This window comes from Eschscholzia californica, unplaced genomic scaffold (genome assembly GCF_041429995.1).
Source record: "Eschscholzia californica isolate CP2 unplaced genomic scaffold, dmEscCali1.0.p SCAF_2, whole genome shotgun sequence".
Lineage (NCBI taxonomy): Eukaryota > Viridiplantae > Streptophyta > Magnoliopsida > Ranunculales > Papaveraceae > Eschscholzia > Eschscholzia californica.
In genome coordinates, this window is record NW_028238309.1 from 12,169,636 (window position 1) to 12,186,740 (window position 17,105).

Genomic DNA, 17,105 nt, shown 5'->3' on the forward strand with positions numbered 1-17,105 from the left:
GTATCCCGAGTGGCTTCTTAGCTATCCCTTATTTTGTAACTTTTTTTTTGTTAACATCCTTATTTTGTAACTTGATATTTGATTACTCTAACATACTTTTTTTGTAAATGAATTCACGTAATTGAAATTTAGTTTTTAAATCTCTACGGTAGAGTTGTTTTATTTTTGTCTGAATTTGATTCGGTTGAACTTGAATTTTTTCTACTCAAATCATATTAGAGGGTACCGTCTAATAACTTCGTCGTGCTGGAGGCACGGGTTATACCTAGGACAAAATAAATATGCACATCTCATCTTTCCCTCACTTGTTCTCTCCCCAAATAAACCTTTCACTTTCCCTCTTCAAAGTAAAGGACCCTATCATTAAAAATTGAGGTTCCCTTCATTTGAGATAATCTTAATGTAATCCAACGGCTTAGAATGAGAATAACAAGAATAATGAGACAAAACAGATCTTTCGTTATTAAAAAAAAGATTAGTGATTTATTTGTCCGAAAAATTATTACCTATTAAACAATTGCAATTGAATTTTGAAATATTAAATATTTAGGTTCATTCGATCTGAATTGTAATAGAATGGCTTCGAATGAGAGTAGTACCCCTCTTAAAATAAATGACCCTAACATTACACATTTAGGCTCACTCGATTTAAAATAATTCTAATGTAATCCAACAACCTAGAATGAGAGCAACAAGAGTAATGAGACAAACCAAAAAAATCTTTCGTTATTCAAAAAAATTAGTGGTTTATTTGTCCGAAATAATTATTATCTTCTAAACAATTGCAATTGAATTTAGAAATTAAACATTTAGGTTCACTCGATTTGAAATGTAATTGAACGACTTAGAGTGAGAGTGGCAAGAGCAACGATACAAACTAAAAATATTTCGTTATTAAAAAAAATTGTGGTTTATTTGTTCAAAAAAATAAATTATTATGTTATAAACAATTGGAACTGAATTCAAAATATTAATTCATAAATCGAAAATATATTTGAGGGAGAAAAATAGAGAGAAAGAAAAATATTTTCCCAATGTGCGCATAGGGTTTTGATGGCTTTACGAACACGATACACGAAGTACACACACACACACACACACACACACACACACACACACATATATATATATAGTCATATTAATTATGTTACGCGTTGTTGAAAGTAAAATTTCAATCCTTAATGGAAAATCTTGTCTATATAACAAAACATAATAGTCTATAGCTCACTAGGACAAAATAAATGACGTTGACGGGGACAAAATAAATGAGGCTCTAAACCACTCTAAATTTAATCTTGGACCCTAAAATGAGTTCTTTTTGTTTTAAGGTTTCCGTTACCAATTTTCTTAAATCAAATACAATTGGCTACATCAGTTACCACTCCATTAACAACAGATCACCCTAAGAAATTAAAGCTGAAAATCAACAATTGAGCTTCCTAAATCGATGAACGTTAAGGAGAAGAAATACCCAAAAAATTTCACTCTCTCTCCCTTTGTCTAAGTTTACCTGACGGTATGAGTTTGGCTGCTCTTACATTTATAGAGCACAAAGATTTCCCCGCAACGGATTCGATCATAGATTCGTTGTTTTTCGATTACCATAAACTTCAAGCATCTGCTGTCATTCTCATTGATATTCAAGTATCTACTTTGGGTTTTCATTTGAAATTAGGGTTTATATTAAATTTCTCTATAGGTTGTTGTTCGATTCAATTTCTTATCAGTTCAGAAGAAGACGAAGACTCACCTTTCTATGGAGAAATTTAGAGCTCGGTAATGATCCATTTTCTGGTGTTTTTTTTTTCGGTTTGATCAATAATAAATGTCGGGTCTTTGTTTTTTGTGTAAGATTAAGTCTGGGATTTTGATTTTATAAGTTTGTCTCTGAGTGAAGATTTTTTTACTTGATTTTGTTTTACTTTTCGTTAGGCTTGAATTCCTGTGATTATTTGAAATTTAGTTCATGATTTTAGTAAGTTTTATTTTCATTGGTTTTTTGTTAGTCAATCGTCTGATACAAGAAGATTGATATGCTCTAAATATGTGTCCATGTTATTATGTTGGTTAAGCTTCTTCTTCTTCTTCTTCTTTATGGAAGGGGTCACCATTCGATAAAAGAAATCTTCTTCTTCTTCGAATCAAAGAAAATGACCTTTAGATGGAGATATTTTAAACTCGGTAATGATCTCTTTGGTGTTTTCTATGATTTTTTGATTAATAAGTTTCAGTCCTGAATATGGCTTGATCTAGTAAGTTTGATTTTAATCGATTTATTTGTTTTAATCTCTGACGTAGGAAGAATGATATGCTCTTCTAACTTATCACTTCTCTTAGAATACTCTCATGGTTCTCGAAGGTGTATAAGATTCCCCTTCATCAGTTGTTAGGAAATGTTTACTCGACAAGAGTTCAAAGTCTGTTTGGCCTGAACGGGCCTCTATTAGTGCTTCCACTTCTAATGAGGTACTCATAGTTTCAAATTTAAGAGTTATCTGATTATAGAGTTCAATTGCTTGATCAATATGTTGTCACTTATCAACATTAATAGATTTTGGTTAAAAATTGTAATCTTTCTCTCTTCCTACATTGTTTGTGTTTTCTATGAGGTGTAAGAAAATGAGTTTGATGGTATTTTGGAGATATTGAAAGAAGCAAATTCCGTAATGCCTCATATAATTCTACCAAGTACATTGCCGGCTTTATCTTTCGACCTTCTTTGACATGGTTTACTACCGGGTTATGATTATTAATATGCTGTTTTTACATGACATAAACTGGGTTGTTTTTTCATGGATCTTATCTTCTTTCTGCTTTTATTTCTTGAAACACCACCAAAGGAATTTGACAATAGGGTCAATCATGCAATTTCCGCACATAGAGGGTAAGTTATCATATCGTCATGCAGATTTCACATAACTATTTCGAATACTGGCCCATGAAACAAATAATCTTGGGATAACCGTATTTTAAGAATTATAAATTTTCAATTTATTTACTTTTCAATAGTTTTTATATATATACATGGAAACTGATGTGTACATGAGTTTGTAAATATGGTGTTCAGTGTTAGTTGAGAGTTTGAGACACCTTTGGTCATTCTTCTCTAGAAAATCATATGTACTTGTAGTTTATACGACATAGTCTCTACTGAAATTGAAGCACCTTCTCAAGATTACCTCCCGTCTTGGCTATTATACAAATATCATCAAATATTTGAGGATCCCGCGAAGAAGTCCTGCAAAACTCTAATCAAATAATGAAATGATTCAAATCCTAGAATACGATGACAATCCAAAGTAGCCACTTTAACATCCCTGAGATGAAAATTTCTTCTCAAATTAGGACGCTCTTCACATTGATCCGAGATGCATAGACTTTGAATCTATTACGATTTATTTCTCTTAAATTTTGGAACTGCCTTAAATAGTTCATCGCATTCCTCATAGTTTTGGATACAAGTAAACATGCCATTAAAATGAAGTCAAATGGTAGTAACAGTTTTAATTGCTACATTTAAAGGTTTTAGAATAGCGAAATAAAATAAAAAACGTCTAACATTGTGTAGTAGAAAATAACTTTTTTATTCCAAAAGAATAAATCCAACACCCAAGAGCAAGAGTAGAGCCACCTATAGGCAACTCTATCACAAATGCAATATACGAATCCAAGCGAATGCACTAGACCTTCATACATGGTAATTACGTGATAAGTTCCACCGTGCCGAAGGCACAGGCTATGCCTAGTTATACAAATAGAAAGAAATTTAATTAGGTTATTCATTATGACGATAAGGTATCAGTTGAACCATATGTTGATACCAGTTATCATGATAGGGTATCAACTTTTACTAATTAAAAAAAGTAGTATTAAATTTTGACAAATTTTTAGAGTTATAACGTTTTTTATACATTTCTTTTAAATTTTGTTTTAATAAATATTTTTGTCTTTATAATAAAGCTTTAAGTCTTTTTAATAATTTTTGTTTACATTTTAAAATAAAAATATATATAAGCGGATTACACGGACAATATTTTTGTCTTTATGATAAACTTTTTTTTACTTTTTGTTTTGATGTACTTGCCACTTGTATAGTTTTCTGATATCTTTTTGTTTTAAGCTTGTTGACGGTCTAGTATTAATTTTTATCTACTAAAGTAAGTCTATATAACTTGTGAATTTATTAGTTATAACTTTAAACAAGTCGACGGCACAAAGTAGTGGAAAACAAAATGAAGCTAAGGAGGAAACTTCTTAACAGATATGAAAAACGGATGATGAAAGCAGTAACTAATGTTGGAATTAGGAAAGACTATATATTATATTATTAGGTTCAGAGATGTATCTTATTATATTATATATATATATATAATATAATATATATATATAAATCTGTTATATATATATATATATATATATATATATATATATATAACAGATTTATCTTATTTTATTCATATATTTATCTTATAAATTAAGTTATAAATTATTGTACATACAAGTGAACGATATGAGAAAAATTATAATTTCAATTTGGTATCAGAGATACATTTTTTTATTCACCTTTATTTTATAACAATATTTATCTTATAAATTAAGTTATAAATTATTGTACATACAAGTAAATGATATGAGAAAAATTATGAATTCAATTTAGTATCAGAGATATATATTATATATATATATATATATATATATATATATATATATATATATATATATATATAACAGATATATCTTATTTTATTAACCTTTATTTTATAACTATATTTATCTTATAAATTAAGTTATAAAGTATTGTACATACAAGTGAACGATATGAGAAAAATTATAAATTCAATTTGGTATCAGAGATACATTTTTTTATTCACCTTTATTTTATAACAATATGTATCTTAAATTAAGTTATAAATTATTGTACATACAAGTAAACGATATGAGAAAAATTATGAATTCAATTTAGTATCAGAGATATATCTTATATATATATTTTATATATTATAGAGATATATCTTATTTGATTCACCTTTATGTTATAACTATATTTATCTTATAAATTAAGTTGTAAATTGTTGTACATACGAGTGAATGATATATCGTACATTTTTTTTATTCACCTTTATTTTATAACAATATTTATCTTATAAATTAATTTATAAATTATTGTACATACAAGTAAATGATATGTATATATGTAATTGATATTCAGGAATAAAAAAAAAAGGATCTAAAAGATCTTTTTCCTAAGATTCACGACCCATTTATGTCATACCCCTAATGAATATTCTATCCTACTATGAATAAAAATTGTTATGCTATTCGGTTCCGATGTGCGATTAAACAAAAAAACGATGTTCTATATTCTATAGAACGATTGCCATTTCATTTGAGTTAATTCAACGATCGAAAGAAATTCTAATTAATTGCATGCATTTAGATCAAGAGTCTATGGGTATATAGACCAAAATCATTTTCATAATAGGTATATAGACCAATCTTCCCAAAATGTGGACATTTAGTCCTTTTACAATAAGGGCATAAGTAACTCATACTTTATTGATAAATACCCTCCATGTCCCTCGTCTAAAAAATCCGGGGTTTTTAAATTTCGGAATCAATCCGGAAAGTTTCCCAAACCAGGGGGCGTGATTTGGGGGAGATATTTAGGTTATAAACTGAAAAGATTTAATAGGAAGTAACGGATCAAGGATATTTTTCCAAAACAGATTTTTCAAAACAGATTTGGAAAACGGATATTTTCCAAAACAGATTTTCTCTCTCGTCCTTTCAGATTTGGAAACCAAATCTATATATCACTTTCTCTCACTTAATTTTCAGATTTGGAATGAGTATATTTTCTGAGATCAATTAGCGTGATTTGGGGGTTAATATTCAAAACATATATATCAACTTTCTCTCACTTAACTTTCGTTTTTTACTCATACATAAACACACATCGAATACAAATTATGAAACAAGTTCGTAAATTATGTGTTATTTATGACGAGGAAACCATCATTTGTCATGTATACAACGTAATTTATCATATGTGTGTGTGTCATCCATTATGTACCATTGAATACTTAGATTATTTTCTGACATAAATTACTTGTTTTTTACGCGTACATGTCCATTATGTACCATAAATTATAGTAACATGTTAGGAAATGTAAATTTGAAATCATGTTTTTTGTTATAAAGTATGTGATTTATCATAAATTATGTATACTGTATAGTAAATAACACAACCTTTGTACGACTGAAACGAAATTTTATTGAACAATAATCTGTGTTTTATTGTAAATGAAAAGAACATAGTAGACTAGGTAACTTAAAAACAAACTCCGTCAGAATGTTGTCCGAGCTCTCGATCCTTACTGTCTTTGGTCTTCCAGGTTTACGGCGAATCAAACATGGTAGTGTTTTTGACTCTTCCTTAAATGTACATGGTTCATCGAAGTTAGGGGCAGGGTTTATATGTTCCTTGTAAGTCTTCACGTAAGACTCCGTTGTCCAAACAGGATCATAGAAACAATCTTCTTCATCGTAATTTATACTTCTATAGTTTATGTGATGATTCTGTAAGAAATTCCATCAGTGCTGGTTTACTACAAGGAAAAAAAAGATATCTATTAGTTAAAAAAATTTATAATCAAATTTACATACATTAATAATGAAACATTTAATAAAAAAACAGATGAGATGGATCATAAATAACAGGTACAGATCAATAAATTATGTATAGTGTATGAAAGTACAATTGTTTATTAGGTTAAGAGAAGTTTTATATGCTTGTCATGACCACTGTTCTGGTAAAAAAAAGGACGTGTAATGTTGGATAAATTTTTCATACTTTACGCACCTTTGTTCATTAATACTATCATCTGATGTGAAATGTATGCAAATTGTATCAGAAAGTATGGTAATTTATCGTAAAGTAAGTGTAATTTTTATTCTGTTACAAGAATCAGAAAGGATAAACATCAATATATTATTAGTAAATTGTATCAGAAAACATGGAAAGTTTCGTAAAGTACCTGTACTTTATATTCTGTTAAAGGAATAAGTGTGGATAATCACAAAGATCAAGAACTGTACGGACAGATGATTCTGATCTGCAAAAAAAATAAAAAAAAAGAGAGGATTTAACGTAGATCTGAAGAAATATACAATGAACATTGGAAGGAGAAATAACATACTAACATTGAATACATCATTAATAAGAAATAAACATCAAAGATCTTAAAGAGTTATGAAAGTTTTAGAGAGAGAAAATATAAATCTTCCATTCGAAGGTAGTTAAGATGGAAACAGATCTTATGTAGTTGGATCACAAATGTAATATGTTCAATAATAAAGCATCGTAATCTGATAATGGAAAAAAAGAATCATCATTAGATCTTTAACAATGGTGTTAATACAAAACTGAAAATTTTAAACCTTATAAAAGATGAATGATTTTCGAGCAATCTAATGAAGATGAAAGAAAAATTCTGAGATTAATGGAGGTTTAACAACTAGCTTCGAGTTTAAAGAGAGGAAATAAAAAATTTCCGTTACAGAATATAATGAAGGTAAGATTACTTTGAATAGAAATGTGATTGGAGAGAGAATGAGGGAGATAAAAAAGGAAAAGAGATATGCTAAGATTTTTATGGTTAATCGGTTACATTAGATAAGGAAGGTTATATTCGGTATTAAGAAAGATTAATTATTATAGAGATTTGTGTTGTCTCTCTAGATGGACCCAAATGGACTAGATATCCATTTAGATTATTATTTTGGTTTTCAATCTCTTTATTGGATTAGAGAGGATTAAAAGTCCTATTAGGGGTCGTTTTTTGGGCTATAAGCTCAAAAAATATTAGATCAATCAAATTTTGATATTGTATTGATATGTAATGATTTAGGCTAATCAATCCGTCTATTTGGATTCATGCGGGATAATGATAAAAAAAAGGCAAAGAATAATTTACAGATGAGAAAAAAATAGGTTAGGAGGTCGAATTAGGCATATATAACGGTTACAAGCCAACTCTTGTGTATGTTTCAAAGGGGGATTCTCGAATCCGGATATATATAAGATGGGAATAGTTGGTTTACGCTATGTAAGAAACATATGTATATGTGATATTATATATTGGCTAGTTATATTATGAACTATTCATAGATCTTATTTCCTTTACGATCTTACTGTGAATTTAGATGAGAATCCCAATAGAAAAGTCCTCCCATTTCATTTGTTTATTCATTCATCACAGAAGAAATGGAAGGACTAGAGCCGTAAGGATGGGTAAAGACTCCATGGGTGGGAACTAAAAACGAGATATAGAAGTCATTCTGATGATTCGATAATTTTATTACTTCAATTCAAAGTTCTTAGTTACTTCAATTGGATATATCTTAGGAATGGAATGATAAGTCATAATTCATTAATTGATTATATCATTAACCATTTCTTTAGTTTGGTGCGAGGAGCTTACCATGAATCCACTGATTTCTGCCGCTTCCGTTATTGTTGCTGGATTGGTTGTAGGGCTTGCTTCTATTGGACCCAGGATTGGTCAAGGTACTGCTGCGGGACAAGCCGTAGAGGGTATCGCGAGACAACCAGAGGCAGAGGGTAAAATACGAGGTACTTTGTTGCTTAGTATGGCTTTTATGGAAGCTTTAACAATTTATGGGTTGGTCGTGGCATTAGCACTGTTATTTGCGAATCCTAAAAATTTGACCGTTTTTTCTTATTTTATTGCCTTGAATTTGCCACTTGTTTTTTTTAATTATATCAATATTTCACTCCTACAATCACTTATTCGTTGAGACAATATCCCGCGGGAAGGACTGATTTGAGGATGAGGAATTAGCAGACCAACTCGCTTTCTTTCTTCCCGTTCTTACTCCAATTGAAACCTTTATTGTTTTCAGAAAGCGTTGCAACAAACGAGGTATTTCACAATTGACATCAGATCTGGACTTAATTCGAATAAATATTTTTCTTAGTGGGAACTTCAGTTACAATAAATAATAGGGTAAACAATTGAAAGCTAGAATAACGAAATCTATTTAGAAACCAATAAAAAAAACAGGGATGAAGTGATACAAAATGAACTCTGTTTGATTTTGTTAGTCCTATCTATAAGAGGAGATCATATGAAAACTGTAACTGATTCTTTCCTTTCCTTGGGTCACTGGCCATCCGCTGGGAGTTTCGGGTTTAGTACCGATATTTTAGCAACAAATCCAATAAATCTAAGTGTAGTACTTGGTGTATTGATCTTTTTCGGAAAGGGAGTGTGTGCGAGTTGTTTATTTCAAGAATAGGTTGGATCTAACCAACTGCATTTTCTTTATAACTATAACTAGGAAAGAAGGGTGCACGACTTCGCGAATTACTTCTGAATAAGTTAAGAAATCATATGGACGAACCATAGCATTTCGTGACTCATTGGTACATCCACTTTGATTCTCTATCAACCAATAATGTGGGACAATTAACATGGTTAAAACTAAACAGTTTTGAATAAACCGTTTGAAGTCCAGGCGCGACATGGTACTCTTTCTACCACTATGTTAGTATGGAGATGGTTTCAAAATAAATAGTTGGCAATTTATCCGATATATAACACTCGTACCGATAAAATGATTTGAACTAGTTACAGGAAAAATGGGCACCTTGCCCTTTTTCCAATGCTGAATCGACGACTTATGTATAAAGTAAAAAGCATTTTTTGAATTTTCAGAAAATTAATTAAAAAAAAGAAACAACTTTGCCAATAATTACAGATTTTTGTCTGGTTGAAAGAAATAACTGATTAGTCTTCTACTCTACTGCAGGTATTATTTTTTTTCCCTTGCTTCTGAAAAAGAAATAAGAAAGACTCATGGCAACTATTAGAGCCGACGAAGTTAGTAATATTTAGTAATATTATCCGTGAACGCATTGAGCAATATAATAGAGAAGTAAAGATTGTGAATACCGGCACTGTACTTCAAGTAGGTGACAACATTACAATACCTGACTCCTTATACAGGAGCGGCTATGGCTGAATATTTTATGTACCGTGAATGACATACTTCAATCATTTATGATGATCCCTCCAAACAAGCACAAGCTTATCGCCAAATGTCTCTTCTATTACGGAGACCGCCAGGTCGCGAAGCTTATCCAGGAGATGTTTTTTATTTGCATTCACGTCTTTTGGAAAGAGCCGCTAAATTAAGTTCTCTTTTAGGCGAAGGGAATATGACTGCTTTACCAATAGTAGAGACTCAATCGGGAGACGTTTCGGCTTATATTCCTACCAAGGTAATTTCCATTACAGATGGACAAATATTCTTATCCGTCGATCTATTCAATTCTGGAATCCGACCTGCTATAAATGTGGGGATTTCTATCTCGGGAGTAGGATCTGCAACTTAAATTAAAGCCATGAAACAAGTAGCGGGCAAATCAAAATTGGAACTGGCTCAATTCGCAGAGTTAGAAGCCTTTGCACACTTTGCTTCTGATTTGGATAAAGCTACTCAGAATCAATTGGCAAAAGGTCAACGATTACGTGAATTGCTCAAACAATCCCAATCAGCCCCTCTCACGGTGGAAGAACAGATAGTGACTATTTATACCGGAACGGATGGATATCTCGATTCGTTAGAAATTGGGCAGGTAAAGAAATTCCTCGTTCAATTACGAACTTACTTAAAAACGAATAAACCTCAATTGCAAGAAATCATATCTTCTACCAAGACATATTCACCAAGGAAGCAGAAGTCCTTTTGAAGGAAGCCATTCAGGAGCAGATGGAACGTTTTATACTTCAGGAACAAGCATAAAAATACAAGGGAAATCATTGATAAACGTCTCTGATTCGAATCATTCAAAATATCTTTCTTGACCTTGGCATAGAAATCTACAAAAATAGATGAAAATAAATTGCGTCCAATAGGATTTGAACCTATACCAAAGGTTTAGAAGACCTCTGTCCTATCCATTAGACAATGGACGCTTTTGATTCCGTATTTTTTTTTCGGATTTTGCCTTTACTAGTTCCTGTTTGGAAAAAAAGAATTGGATTGTATTTGTATGTGAGAGAATTTAGTAAATCAAGATGCATATTCACATCAATGATGTGTGTATCAGACTTAATATGGGGCGGGTAGCGGGAATCGAACCCGCATCGTTAGCTTGGAAGGCTAGGGGTTGTAGTCGACGTCGATTCATAATTTTTAATGTCTCTAATTCAAAACTGAACATGAAACTTTGGTTTCATTCGGCTCCTTTATGGAATGGAAGTTGGATAGATTTCCAGATCTAAGTCGTAAACATAAAAAAAAAGGAAATTCGACCCATAACACCTGTGTCAGCTTTTTGGTCTGAATGCACTCAAAACAACTCGCTTTATAGCTGATCCCTCTAGAAGAGGGGATTTCTAACAAATACTTCTAGTTATTTCGTTCTCTATTTCCACTTGAGAGAATCCTGAGGAAAAGAATTGTGTTTCCACCGAGCTGAAACATATGTTGATGGCTCTAGTAAAACAAAGTCATCATTTAATAGCTATTTCGCTTCAATTTCCCCTATACAAACAAAAAATTGAAGATGTAGTTACGATTGAAATACACTTTTTCATCTTCGTCCATGGACCCTTTACGCACACTCATTCCATTGGATGTTTTGATCCAATTAAAATAATTATGTTTGGTAATTCCATAATCTTATTTTTCAATATTGACCCTTGGATACAAATCAAGATAATGTATATTCCTCCACAAATCTGTCATTGAGAAGTAAAGGATTAAATCCTTTTAAGAAATAAAGTTTTTGATCGGAATAAGAATTAACCGAAAGACCCCTTAACTATTTAAGGGGTTAATAGACCGAATCACACTTTCACCACTAAACTATACCCGCTACAATGTAATTATTGTATATGAATGGATTGTTTGTCGAACAAGGGAATCCTACGTAATCAAGATAGGTTCAGAACAGACTCATGAAATTGGAGTGTTGACGTATTTTGCTGGGGGAGGGGATAGGAAAAGAAGGCTTATTTAATATTTAAATAATAAGTTCTATCTTTTCTTTTTTCGTTGACAACCCTTTCCCTATTTATTTTATTCATATTCAACTGTTAGATTTTAGGAATTCGGGCCAATCAATTGGATTTAGTAGAAGAAAATCATAGTATTTTTTTATGGATTCAAATGTTCCAATAAAGTTTGTCCCTTGAAGAAATAACTAAATTATAGTTATACTATTAAAAAATATGATGGGTCTTTTTTACAAACCGAGAAAAATAATAAGAAATAACATTTCTATCCTATATCATAGGAATGGAAATAGTCTTTCCTGCTCTTATTGTTGTTGCTTCAATAATAAGTATTTTTGTTTTCAAATCAAATAAATCATTTGATTTATCCTTCTTGGAATAAAACAAGACACAAAAATGGCTTGGCTAGGCACTGACCAGGCCAGGCCGGGAGTAAAAGGATCTTTCGGACGAAATCAAAGAGATTTTATTTTTTTATTTCTGTTAGAGATACCCACTTATAGAAATTAAACTCGAATTGGATTGCTAATCCAATTTCTTTCTATCTATAAAAATAAAGAAAGAAGAAACAAATACTTTTTCTATTTGGGAGAGATGGCTGATTGGACTAAAGCGGCGGATTGCTAATCCGTTGTACGAGTTATCTGTACCGAGGGTTCGAATTCCTCTCTTTCCGTTTCCTCTGATGACTTTCTATTTTTCTTTGGAATTCAAAAAAATACCGAGATCATTTCATTGTCTCTGATTTTATCATAGTTAAATGTCTGGAATCAAAAGAATCATAAGAAAATGAAGAAATCAACAAAGAATATCACTATGTAAATGAAGAGTTTGAGTGTAAAGATTACAAAATCTCCAAGATCATTTTTGGCAAAAAGGGAATAGATTATCCATTTTTATACCACATATCATATTTTGACACCAAGAAATGAAGTGGTTTCTAGAAAAGAGAGGACTTTCAGAAATTTATTTGTAATGTAATAAGATTCTTTCGTTACCAAAATTATCTTTCATGACCTAATTCGATCTTTTGATTATGGGGGACCCTAAAGTTAATAGGGTCCTTGTTAAATGGAAATAGAAGATCAGAATGAGGAAATGAGGTGATCCAGATTCATCATGACTATCCAAGAATTTAAATGTTTGAATCAAGGGTTGATAATGTAAGACTTAGCTGATCTTAGCAATTGTTAGAGTCTTTTTCTTATCGAAAAAATCATGAATATTTTTAGCATAACAAACATTTCCTTCATGGAGATAATTGCATTTTGATTGAGTTATTGATAGAAGGGAAAAAATAAAGAAAGAAAGGTAGACCAAAATTCTTCTTTTTCTTTTACTTACCCAATCAAAAATCTTTCAGTTCTCAAACGAGAGTAGAAGGAGTCATACTTTCATACAATATCTTAATTGAATTATATGTAATGATCAATAAATTCTGTTGAATTCTACAACTACACGGGTCAAATCTTAGCAACAATCTAACCTATTTAATAGATATTTGGGTGGGAATTGACGAATAAACAATACCGATATTAGTGTTTATTAGTGTCAAATAGAAATATAAATGGGGCGTGGCCAAGTGGTAAGGCAACAGGTTTTGGTCCCGCGACTCGGAGGTTCGAATCCTTCCGTCCCAAAGTAGTCTGATTCTATCAGAATAAAGATTGTTCTCTTTAACAATCGTCTCTTGAGTTTAAGAACGTAATGTTGAATATGAATATAATGTGATCTTTGTTTCTGATTTCTATTGATTCTTTTCTGAATCATATCTTTCCTTTTTTTTTCACGAACCAATCCAGCGTAAATGATATGCAGATGGAACTAAATCCATTTGTGAGCCCGACTAGGCTGAGAAATAGATTAATATTAATGGTTGAATTCAAAATCAAAAATAGGATAAGTCGTTCAGCGTCTACTCATCTCGCTCATATTCATAATTACTTAGAAAAACTTTATGGCCTATATCTATTGAAATTATCAATGACGCATTTTGTATGGAAATGCAAAAGAAAATCTTAGATATTCCCTATATCTAAAGTAAATAGGGTAGTCCAATTACTAATTCTCTATGGATCATTAGTGGAGACTTAACCCATGTGGGTTTTGAGTGATCTCTTCTGAGCTAATTCTAAGTAAAATGAAGAGCTACTCAACCTCGCAATATTGAAAGAAGAACTCATTTGATCTATTGAGTTCAAATTTTACAACCACTAGGGATGTCATCATGAAGCGAACCTTTCTCTTATAGTCTGAAAACTTGAAAACAGTGTCAACAAGAGGAAGATAGGAACCTCATCATTATTTAAAATCCTAAGAATAAGGCATGAAGCAAAGTATAGAGAATTTTACCCAAGGAGAGAGTCGTACCAAGAAAGTGATTTTTGTATTATGCGTACTACGAAAAAAAAAAAAAAAAAGGAAAAGTGTTTGTTTAGTTGTTTTTGTTTATCCCTTGAAGATTTGAAGACGTCGAGTTCTCAAGGGTTCTTGTCACATCATCATTAGTGTCTATCGACCTCTATGAAGCATTGTTAGATAGTAGATCAGGTGAGAAGAGTTGGTAAGCTTTCCCATTCGGTATTAGTGGTTGTTTCCTTTCTATGAGATCAGTCGTTTACGAAAAATTTAGTCCGTCCTTTTCATGTATTGAATTTTCCTTCATATTCATACTTACACATTGAGTGAACCATTTCTAAGTAACTTAAATTTTTGAGTGTATGACCGTGAGGCAGTAGTCGAGGCGAAATGTATTGAGAAGGTAATCAAGGTTTTGTCTGTTCAGAATCGAAATGATGCTCATATTGGCTGGTCATCTGCAATTTGAGTCTAGATTACTAGTGAAAGGATTTTTAGCATTTGTATGGTTTGGTCGATTTGGATTTCATTTCTATTAGCTTTCGAAAATTTATAACGGATAAACATTTTTCAGTCTATATTAGATTTAGACTCTACTGGATTTTGAAAGTGTTGTGGCTTTAGGGAATAAAGAATAGTCTTCGGGGAATAAAGAATTAGTCAACTATTATTGATTTCGAAGACATACTTATCTTTTGGCCCAAAAAATAGCTAATTTGGCTTTGCCCCTTAATTTTCATCTTCCTCAAATTTCATCTTCCTCCAACTTCATCCCACCACAAATCCCTTTTGGCATGTTTCCGCTGCAAAAAGATCTAATGGCCATGATTTTTTTACTTAATAGGTCAAATCTGAAGCTCACGTGCTTCAAGCTTTGACTTGTTATTTCTAGAGAGAAGATGTTACTAGCTTGCTACCATTTGTATTGTTCCAACAACCCCCCTTTTTTTAATTATAGAAAACCTAACAAAACCAATTATAAAGATTTCCTCTCATATCGTATTCGAACCTTCCTTTCTTCTCCATTTGCTTTTGGTTGTTGTCCTAATTTGTTCCTTCTTTTGTACCCGTCACCCTTTTTTACTTTAGGGTTCTTCAATTTTCCTGTTCTTGCGATCAAGAAACAACCTTCTCTTTCGATTTAGATTCAGATCCAGTAAAAAATTGTTTAGTAGCACTTCTGATTGAAATCTAGGATTCCCCCCCCCCCCCTTTTACTTGTTGGTATTCTTGATCTAGTTTAGATTTCAATGATTTCAAGTTTATATCATTTAAAACCCTATATTTGGTATTCTTTCTCCCTGTTTTCTCCTCTCTTCCTCCTCTTTTCCCTTTTTAGGGTGGTTCGAATTATTGGTGGTCGAAATTTATGATGGGGTGAAATTTGAGCTAGATGAAGATTAAGGGGCAAGAGACAAGTTAGCTATATTTTAGACAAAAAAATAAATATGTCTTCGAAGTCAATAAAGGTTAACTCATTCTTTACTCCCGGAGACTATTCTTTATTCCCAAAGCCGCGACCTTTTGAAATATTGAATTTTGTGGGTATATTCACTGCAAACCCTCACAAGACAAAACTCGTCCTCTAGGGCAACTTAGAGGTTTAACGGCTTGTTGCACGTGTTAAGTGCAATCGTGATTCCCTACGAAAGTGGTGAATTAGGTTTAGTTTTATTTTTTTGTTTTGCTGGAGGACTAGCAAAATCTAAGTTTGGGGATGTTTGATGAGACATAAAAATGTCCCATATGGATTTCTTAAATTGGACTAGTTAGTCTATTTCGAGCAAGTACTCTCATGAATTGTGTGTTTTTCTCCAGGTGTCTTCTACGATATTGAGCGCGAAAAATGGATAAAAACTAGAGAAAGGCACATGAAATGGCATTGTGGTCATTTAGAGATTCTGGTCGATATTGATACTCGAATAAAAGGTAGAGTCCAAGATGAAACCAACGGCGAAAACAACAGGTCATTTAGAGATTTTGGTCGATATTGATACTCGAATAAAAGGTTCGTTTCATGATGACATCCCTAGTGGTTGTAAAATTTGAACTCAATAGATCAAATGAGTTCTTCTTTCAATATTGCGAGGTTTTTAGTTTTTATCAGTTATTTTTGTCGGATCTTTAGGATCCTTTTGTCAGATCTTTAGGGTCTCTTTTCTCGGATCTTTAGGATCCCAATAGTGTCTGTATCTAGTCCAATTTCTCCCCCTTTAGGAGGGTTTTGCATTTACAGGTATGTAAGTAGCTTGACGCACCTCCAACAGAGAGAAATAACTTTTATAATCCTTGTATCATTGTGATTTTTCACTATTAATGGATATGTATCCCTTGGATTCAAAAAAAAAAAAAAAAAAAAAAAAAGAATTAGCTCAAAAGAGATCACTCAAAACAGAAGTCAAATCGTAGTCCAGGTGCGAAAGATAATCCAAGTCAAAGTTTGGGTTAAAACAGGTTCAACAATGAAACAAATCTGACGGTTCAGATCAGGTGCGGGATTTCTTCGGGGACATTTGGGTGTATATCGGGTTGCCAAAGGGTGCATGATCCTGTGTAACCCAATGCAAGAATCTACTATTTAGCCGACCACTACCTGTTTTGATCTAACGGCTGGAGGCCCCTTCATCCACATGGCTTCATCTAAGGGGGTTTGTTGCATGATTTCCACTCTCCTACGATGCGCTGAATCTTCTCACTTAA

General features: G+C 32.0%; 1 non-coding gene across 1 annotated transcript; it reads right to left on the reverse strand.

Annotated features, from left to right (window-relative positions):
* Nucleotides 1-10,931: 10,931 nt before the first annotated feature.
* Nucleotides 10,932-11,003, reverse strand: TRNAR-UCU (transfer RNA arginine (anticodon UCU)). Its single transcript has one exon. It is a non-coding gene; the product is annotated as a tRNA-Arg (tRNA).
* Between the last annotated feature and the right edge of the window lie 6,102 nt (nucleotides 11,004-17,105).